Genomic DNA, 9,834 nt, shown 5'->3' with positions numbered 1-9,834 from the left:
GTCATCAAATCCCACCTAGATAATTAAACATCTCAATCAAATGCAAAAATAAAAATTTCATTACTGTAACATCAAATACAAAAAATATATATATATATATATATATATAAATTTTAATACTATAACAAAAAACAATCACCCTATTTGATTCTTAAATTTTGACTTCAATTTTATTGGGATATCTAAAAAGTCAAAAAAAAAAAAAAATCAAAATTCAATTTTTTGGATGAAGTTGGGAAATAAATAAATATTCTCTATTTGACATAAAGTGAATAGATGGACAAAATAAATACTAACGATTCTATTTGTCATAACAGACTGTCAATTGTTTTGTTTATTACATCTTCATCAAACCAAATTTCTTTCCATTCGGTTGTTATGATAAGATTCTGTACTACTTTTGATGTGAATTTTTTTTTTTTTTTGAATTAAACTTTATCATTTACATTGCCCAAATTCCAATATAAAAGAAAATTTGAATTTCACTTGCAAAATTCAAAAAAGTAAAATTAAACAATAGTCACCTCTCAAAAAATATTTGTTTTTTATTTTCCAAGCTAAACAAATTTGAATGGAAAAATGAATTGAATGTGCAATGAGATGGATGGAAAGATTACGTTTCAGCAAAAATCAAATAGTTTAATTCTGGAACTGAAAGCTTCGTTGAGGACGAGAAACAAAGTGACAATCTCCCAACTCTCAGCATAAGATGTGTTTAATTTGGTGAACCAGTAAAGCTAGAAACAAAACTACAAAAAAATAAAAGTAAATTTTTGGAGCATGCAAAGCGAGCGCATACTATTTGAGCTACATCCCCACTTGCCAATCATAAGTTTCATATGTTATCTTTCTTTGGTAATCTGAAAGTTTCCAAAACATCTCAACACCGAGTAATAATCTCATCTTTCAAAAATACCATAGTGAAAACATGTCCAATTTGTCACAACCCAAACCCGGTACCCAAAGGCTCGGCGTCGTAACAAGATAAAAATAAAATAATTCTAATAATTTTGTAGTCGCAGCGCAAGCGGATAAATTAAATAAAATAATTGGGTACCAACTGCTTATTTAAAAAGAAACAAACATAATCATTTGAACTTTATTATATTACAAGAGTTCAAAAGAAAACAGATAGAAATAAAAAGAAAAAGATTAAAAAAAGCAACAACACAGTGATTCATTTTTCATCTTGATCCCGCTAAACCACGTCACCTGAAAGGGGTAACAGCTATAAGCACATATCAGAGTGAGAAATATTATACTGTGAGTGTAAGGGCACAAAATAGCCATGGATAATTAGTTAAACTAAAACATTAGCATAATTTGAGTTGAATACACAAATTAATTAAGTGGTAAAAACTGAAATAAATCACTATAACCACGGTACATAACAGAACAGGACAGTGGTCACTAAGTGACAATCACTACAGGGTCAATGGATCCATGACAAACAGGAAACTACAAAGTGGTCAAACAGGGGCCAATGGTTATTTAAGTCCCCCAAGGCATGGAACTCCCGTGGTGGTATTTACAGAAAATAATTATTTACAAAATCATTGCCAAATAATCTCAAAAATTTAAACAAACATATCCATGAGTTTTAATTTAAGCAAATAGAATTCAGAAAATAATCCACGTAATTGAAACATTAACCTAATCATAAAACATAATTTATATCAAATAAATTGTAGTAACTCAAAACATTCGTAAAATATATTATGATAACTTAAGACATATAAAAAACATATTATACTAATTCAAGGTATAATAAAACTCACCTTAAAATTACTCCTAAATTATTCAGAGCTTGCTCGCCGTTTCTAAGACTTTCTCTATAACCTGAACTCCTTAATTGCTTAATTGCTTTAGATTTTTCGGTTCATGCTACAGTACCAACCTCCTATTTATACATGTCTTGAATTGAGGCCCAAGAAAAACAATATACTTGAATTGAGGCCCAAGAAAAACAATATACATGTGGACAATGATCTTCTCCTTGCCACCCGTTTCTTTACCCTTCAAAGTTTAATCCTTAATTGACACCTGTTTCACTCCCTAGTTTTTTTTCATTTCCATGCTTTCACCAAGTGCCAATGGCAGCCACGTTGTTCCTACTTTCCTGCCACGTTAATAGTTTGTTGGTATTTGAGGGGTGTAGCCACCTGTCTTATATCATGAGTCACTTAAATTAATTTGGCTTTATAAAATTTTAAGAGTTATCACTCCTTTGGTGATTCATAATGATTCCTAAAATTACGTATATTATAAGTTAAGTTCACGTCTAAAAATTTCACTACCAAACTATAAAACATTACTTACGTCTTTCTAAAATATTTAACGTGTGGTATCTCACAATTTGTTTCCTTAATAATTTAATCGATTAATTCCCAATTTCTTAAATTATACATTTATTTATTTATTATTATTCTTATTATTTATTGATTGATATTTTATTTATTTATTTATTGCAATATAAAAATTAAAAAAGAAAATTCAGGTGTCACACAATTAACAACAAAGGTTCTATATCCTCAAATAAATGAATAATTTGATTGAATACACAACTATATATTATTTTATAAAAGAATTAATTTCTTTAAAAATGTTGATCAATTAACATACCATTCAGAGACGGTCATTAAATTTGTGTAGACATAAAATTTACAATAATACAAATTTTTGTTGGAACAATCTTCTGTGTAAATAAATAAATTGAAATAAATTCAAACAAAATAAATAAATAACATACCGGATTTATTTATCGAACCGAATTAATTAAGACCAAGTCGAGTGTGTGACACTCTGTCCTTAAGACAGATTCGCCCCGCTACGGTACTTACGGTTGAGTGGCGTCTATCTCCCAGGATACAATGATCTTCACAAATTGTAGTAGTACTCCAAACAATTTGTTCGGTGAACCAAACCTGTGTTCTAACTCTCTGAATATTATACTAAAACTAATATGAAGAATAAAAACAAATGCAGTATTTTTTTGGACAGCAAAAAGACCACAAACACACTGAATTTCCCCGGGCCTAAACCATTGCTGGAATGTAATATTTATAGGCAAATATTACTGTCCGAAAAGGTTCCAATATTGAAAGAACATAAGAGATTTCAAATGAACAGGTGCCAACTTATTCAAACAGTTTTAGCCGTTGCACATGGAATAGAACTTCCTTCCAACAGTTTGAAAAACAAAAAGCCGTTAGAGGACAAAGTTCTACACTACACTGTTTGGAATAAATTTTATTAAACTATTTGCATAGTTTAATCAAACCAACAACCTTCACTGTTTGAAATAAATATATTAAACTATTAGATTTAGATTAAACAAATAAATCTAATAGTATAATAGATTTTAATAAAACCTGTTTGGAATATAAATATTAATCTTATTTGACAAACTTTAGGAAACCATTTAAGGAATCCAAAAATTTGAATTTAGATTTAAATTAAATTCCCACAAAAATTTTTATTGAAAAAATTCAAATGAATTTTGTCTAAAAATTAATGTTAAACCTGAAAACGATGTCAATTTCCCATTCACTCATAAATGGTTTTGACGTTCCGTCTTCATCGTGTGACTTGCCATGCGGCAAGGAACACTTCACCTCTTCGGACACGCCCCAAAATATTTTAGGGGCCTACTAAATTTTGGGCTCAAAGTCGGCCTAAAATATGCCTTATATAAACCAATTTTCCAACAATCCCCCACATGAATGGAATTTGACGGAGAGAAAATGCAACAACATGATCTAATACAGAGAGTACAGAAATTGAAAATATTCTGCAAAGGATAGGTAGCTTTTGGCTTTGAACCTTCCCTTGTGAGACACTATCGGATTTACTAGCTAACCAGTGAACATGATGTCTTGAACTGTTCAGCCGTTTGTGTAAACCAAGACAATAGAACTCACACAGTATATCAACAGACACAGTTTAGTTCTCACTATTGTGTTCATTTTGGCCCTGAACAACCTGGTCTTTCATGAGTGCTCTAAAAACTTGTAGCCCTTCACAAATCTTATAGAACCGGCCCAGTTCACACTCACATAGGTGATTCTTATGAAAAGTATCCTGCCATACTCAACTAGGTTTACCTAGATATAAGAATCATTAAAAGTATTACTTAACCTAAATCGCTGCAGACATCACTTATTTCATCATAGAAATGGGTAGGAGTTGGACTCCACAGTGATCCTTCTGAGTCAATCACAACTCGGTTGTCCCTTTGAACCTAGATCTTGGGATCTCCAGTCAACTAGGTTGGGTTGCCGTTGTGGTAACTCTTATTTAATAGGCTTAAGTCCCATTCCCCTCGATGAATTTTCAACTAACTCTCTTGCTAACCCTTTGGTTAGTGGATCCGCTATGTTATCTTTAGACTTAACATATTCTATGGAAATAATTCCATTAGAGAGTAGTTGTCGTACGGTGTTATGTCGACGACGAATGTGTCGTGACTTACCGTTATACATATGACTCTGTGCTCTACCAATTGCTGATTGACTATCACAATGTATGCATATAGCAGGCACCGGTTTTGGCCATATTGGAATATCTTCAAGGAAGTGGCGAAACCATTCTGCCTCTTCGCCTGCTTTGTCTAAAACTATGAATTCAGATTCCATAGTAGACCTAGCAATACAAGTCTGTTTGGAAGATTTCCAAGATACAGCCGCCCCACCAAGAGTAAAGACATACCCACTGGTGGACTTCGAGTCTCTAGTATCCGATATCCAATTTGCATCACAGTATCCTTCAAGTACTGCTGGATATCTAGTATAGTGAAGCCCAATGTTACGAGTAAATCGAAGATATCTTAGAACCCTTATCATTGCTTTCCAGTGTTCTACTCCCGGATTACTCGTGTATCTACTTAATTTACTTACTGCATAAGCTATATCTGGGCGGGTGCAGTTCATCAAGTACATTAAGCTTCCAATAATTTGGGCATACTCTAATTGAGAAATACTTTCCTGTACATTTTTAGAAAGGTACAAATTAACATCTACAGGAGTTCTAGCAAGATGATCATCATCTTTGCTGAATTTGTCAAGTATTTTCTTAATGTAATGAGATTGTGACAAAGCATATCCTTCTGATGTTTTGGTAATTTTCATACCAAGTATTACATCAGCAATGCCCATGTCCTTCATGTCAAAATGTTTATTCAACATTTTCTTGGTAGTTTTAATCATGTCATTATTACTACCAATGATGAGCATATCATCTACATAAAGACATACAATGACATAACCTTTATCTGTGTTTTTAATATAAACACATTTGTCACACTCATTAATTTTAAATCCATTTGATATCATTGCCTTGTTAAATTTCTCATGCCATTGCTTTGGCGCTTGTTTTAAACCATATAATGATTTAACCAATTTACACACTTTCTTTTCTTTCCCTGGAACAGAAAACCCTTCTGGTTGTTCCATGTAAATTTCTTCATTTAACTCACCATTTAAGAAAGCGGTTTTAACATCCATTTGATGAATTTCTAGATTGTATAGAGATGCAATGGCAATTAGCATTCTAATGGATGTGATTCTAGTAACCGGTGAGTATGTGTCAAAGTAATCTAGACCTTCTTTCTGTCTAAAACCTTTGACTACAAGTCTTGCCTTGTATTTATCTATTGATCCATCCGCTTTCAATTTTCTTTTGAAAATCCACTTGTACCCAAGAGGTTTACAACCTGGTGGCAAGTCCACTAATTCCCAAGTGTGATTTTGCAAGATGGATTCAACTTCACTGTTGACAGCTTCTTTCCATAAAGGAGCTTCAGGACTGGACATAGCCTCTTTAAAATTTAAAGGCTCATTTTCTAACAAATATGTTAGAAAATCTGGACCAAAAGATTTTGAGGTTCTGGCACGTTTACTACGCCTAGGTTCCTCTTCTTCATTTTGATCTAACTCTTGTTCTTGATCATGTTCTTGATCCTGACTAGTAATAGCATCAAAAGATCTTTTATGAGTACTAGTCTCTTGTCCAGTCTTCTTTGGAAATACATGTTCAAAGAAAGATGCATTCCGAGATTCAAAAATAGTATTTACATGCATTTCGGAATGTTCTGATTTATGAATCAAAAACCGATATGCACTACTATTCTTGGCATAACCAATGAAAATGCAATCAATGGTCTTAGGACCTATCTTAGTCTTTTTAGGACTAGGAATAGCCACTTTAGCCAAACACCCCCACACTTTTAAGTATTTGTAGGATGGTACTCTTCCATGCCACAATTCATAAGGTGTTTGATTTATTTTCTTTCGGGGTATTTTATTTAAAATATAATTAGCAGAAAGTATTGCTTCCCCCCACAAGTTCTGAGGTAATCCAGAACTAATTAACATGGCATTCATCATTTCTTTTAAAGTCCTATTTTTCCTTTCAGCAATTCCATTTTGCTGAGGTGAGTAAGGAGCAGTGGTTTGATGAATTATTCCATGTTCTTTACAAAACTCACCAAAAGGTGATTCATATTCACCACCTCTATCACTTCTAAGTTTCTTGATTTTCTTACCAAGTTGATTTTCAACTTCATTCTTATATTGAATGAAAGTTTCCAAAGCTTCATCCTTGGTTCGAATTAAATAAATATAACTATATCTAGTATAGTCATCTATAAAAGTGATTACATACTTTTTTCCACCTCTGGTTTGAATTGATTTAAAATCACAAATGTCACTATGAATTAATTCAAGTGGTTCCGTACTTCTTTCAATTGAATGAAAATGAGTTTTAGATAATTTTGCCTCAACACAAATTTCACATTTATGATTTGAATCAATGTCAAATTTAGGTAAACATTCCATATTAATTAATCTACGCAAAGATCCATAATTAACATGTCCTAGTCTACCATGCCATAAATTTGAAGACTCAAGCAAGTAAGAAGAAGATGTAGTTTTATTAATAACTGAGGGTACAACGGTCATTACATTTAACTTGAAAAGGCCATCAGACATGTAACCTTTTCCTACATACATTCCATTCTTAGTAAGTACAAATTTATCACTCTCAAATACTAGCCTAAACCCATTCTTACTCAACAAAGATCCGGAAACAAGATTCTTGCGAATGTCCGGTACATGCAGCACATTGTTGAGAGTGAGTTCCTTTCCAGATGTCATCTTGAGTACAATCTTTCCTTGTCCTTCAACTTTGGAAGTTGAGGAGTTGCCCATAAAAAGTTGTTCACCATTATCCACTGTAGAATAAGATGTGAACATCTTTTTGTCGGCACAGATATGGCGAGTAGCACCAGTGTCCACCACCATTCTTTAGGATTTCCGACAAGATTTGCCTCGGAAACAACTGCAGAAAGATTGATGTCATCGACACCATTGGAAATATTATCCACTTCGGTCATGTGGGCTTGAGCAGGCTTCTTGCTTGTTCTTCTTTTGTTTTTGCCTTTGCTACGGCAATCTTTGGCCCGATGTCCCTCTTTGTCACAGATGTAACATTTGCCATTAAACTTGTACTTTTTATTTCCTCCCCCTTTAGAGCCTTGTGATGAACTTTCTCCAGAAGACTTTCGTTTCTTGGTTTTTGAAGCATGTTCCACCACATTTGCCTTAGACTCCATAGGAAGCTTACCAGCCCGCTTTTCAGAATTGCGGTTGTCCTCCTCAATCCTCAAACGCACAATTAACTCGTCCATAGAAATTTCTTTGCGCTTATGTTTGAGGTAGTTCTTGAATTCCTTCCAGCCTTTTGGTAATTTTTCAATTAAGGCTGCAACTTGAAAGGATTCACTGAGAAACATACATTCTGCGTGAATGTCATGCAGAATGAGTTGGAAATCTTGAGCTTGGCTGATCACAGTTTTTGAATCAACCATTACAAAATCCAAGAATCTGCCAACCACAAATTTCTTTGAGCCGGTATCTTCCGTTTTGTACTTTTTCTCCAACGATTCCCAAAGTTCCTTTGCAGTCTTGATTGGACTGTAGACGTTGTATAATGTGTTGTCAAGTCCGTTCAAGACGTAATTCCGGCAAAGGAAATCGGCATGTTTCCAGGCATCAACCGCAGCAACCACTTGCCGGTCGGTTTCATCCTCTTTCAGGATAGGAGCATCTTCACGGAGGAAACGAGCCAGGTTCAGAGTTGTAAGATAGAACAACATTTTCTGTTGCCATCTTTTAAAGTCAGTTCCTAAGAACTTCTCTGGCTTTTCACCGTGATTTACCGGTACTGTTACAACAGGAGGGGGGGTTGGCGTCATTGCAGCCACCACAGTAGTACTTGTTTGGGCATTTGTTTCAGTAGCCATCAATTCTAATATATAAAACAAAATTATAATTAGAATTTACACTACACAGAAAATTAAACCAAATTCACAGAATTAAATTCCGTAAAAATAAAAGAAACAAGAATGTAACTTTTATTTTCCAATTAATTTGAAAATAAAATAAAATTTTATTTAAACAAATTAATTCCACACAGAAAGTAAATTCTGTAAAAATAAAAGAAATAAAAAATTATAACTTTTATTTTTCAATTAATTTGGAAATAAAATAAAATTTAATTTAACCAAAATAATTCCACACAAGAAATTAAATTCTATAAAAATAAAAGAAATAATAACTATAACTTTTATTTTTCAATTAATTTGGAAATAAAATAAAATTTTATTTAACCAAATTAATTCCACACAAGAAAATTAATTTCAGTAACACTTCAATAATTAAAATACTGAAACAGAATTTTAATTAATGAAAACTCAGAAAATAATTTCTAAAACCCAAAATTAATTTCTGAAAAAATTCCACAAAAATATATTCTGAATTGTTAATGACACCAGTATCGTACTACTAGTTGTTGTCAAAGAAAAGAGACAGTATATTACTACTATCTGTCAAATAGCATATAATCACTATTTATTTTTCCAACCAGAATATTATTTTGTAAATTCACAGAAAATAATTTTCTTTCGAAATTATTTACGAAGAATGGAAAAAGGAAAACAAACGAAAAATTCTGTAAACAGAATAATTCGAAACTGTCTTAAGATTGTTGGAACAATCTTCTGTGTAAATAAATAAATTGAAATAAATTCAAACAAAATAAATAAATAACATACCGGATTTATTTATCGAACCGAATTAATTAAGACCAAGTCGAGTGTGTGACACTCTGTCCTTAAGACAGATTCGCCCCGCTACGGTACTTACGGTTGAGTGGCGTCTATCTCCCAGGATACAATGATCTTCACAAATTGTAGTAGTACTCCAAACAATTTGTTCGGCGAACCAAACCTGTGTTCTAACTCTCTGAATATTATACTAAAACTAATATGAAGAATAAAAACAAATGCAGTATTTTTTTGGACAGCAAAAAGACCACAAACACACTGAATTTCCCCGGGCCTAAACCATTGCTGGAATGTAATATTTATAGGCAAATATTACTGTCCGAAAAGGTTCCAATATTGAAAGAACATAAGAGATTTCAAATGAACAGGTGCCAACTTATTCAAACAGTTTTAGCCGTTGCACATGGAATAGAACTTCCTTCCAACAGTTTGAAAAACAAAAAGCCGTTAGAGGACAAAGTTCTACACTACACTGTTTGGAATAAATTTTATTAAACTATTTGCATAGTTTAATCAAACCAACAACCTTCACTGTTTGAAATAAATATATTAAACTATTAGATTTAGATTAAACAAATAAATCTAATAGTATAATAGATTTTAATAAAACCTGTTTGGAATATAAATATTAATCTTATTTGACAAACTTTAGGAAACCATTTAAGGAATCCAAAAATTTGAATTTAGATTTAAATTAAATTCCCACAAAAAAT

This window comes from Camellia sinensis, chromosome 8, assembly GCF_055761805.1.
Source record: "Camellia sinensis isolate YWXY chromosome 8, ASM5576180v1, whole genome shotgun sequence".
NCBI classification, from domain to species: Eukaryota; Viridiplantae; Streptophyta; class Magnoliopsida; order Ericales; family Theaceae; genus Camellia; species Camellia sinensis.
The sequence above is the reverse complement of the archived record's forward strand: the minus strand, read 5'-3'. Positions refer to the sequence as shown.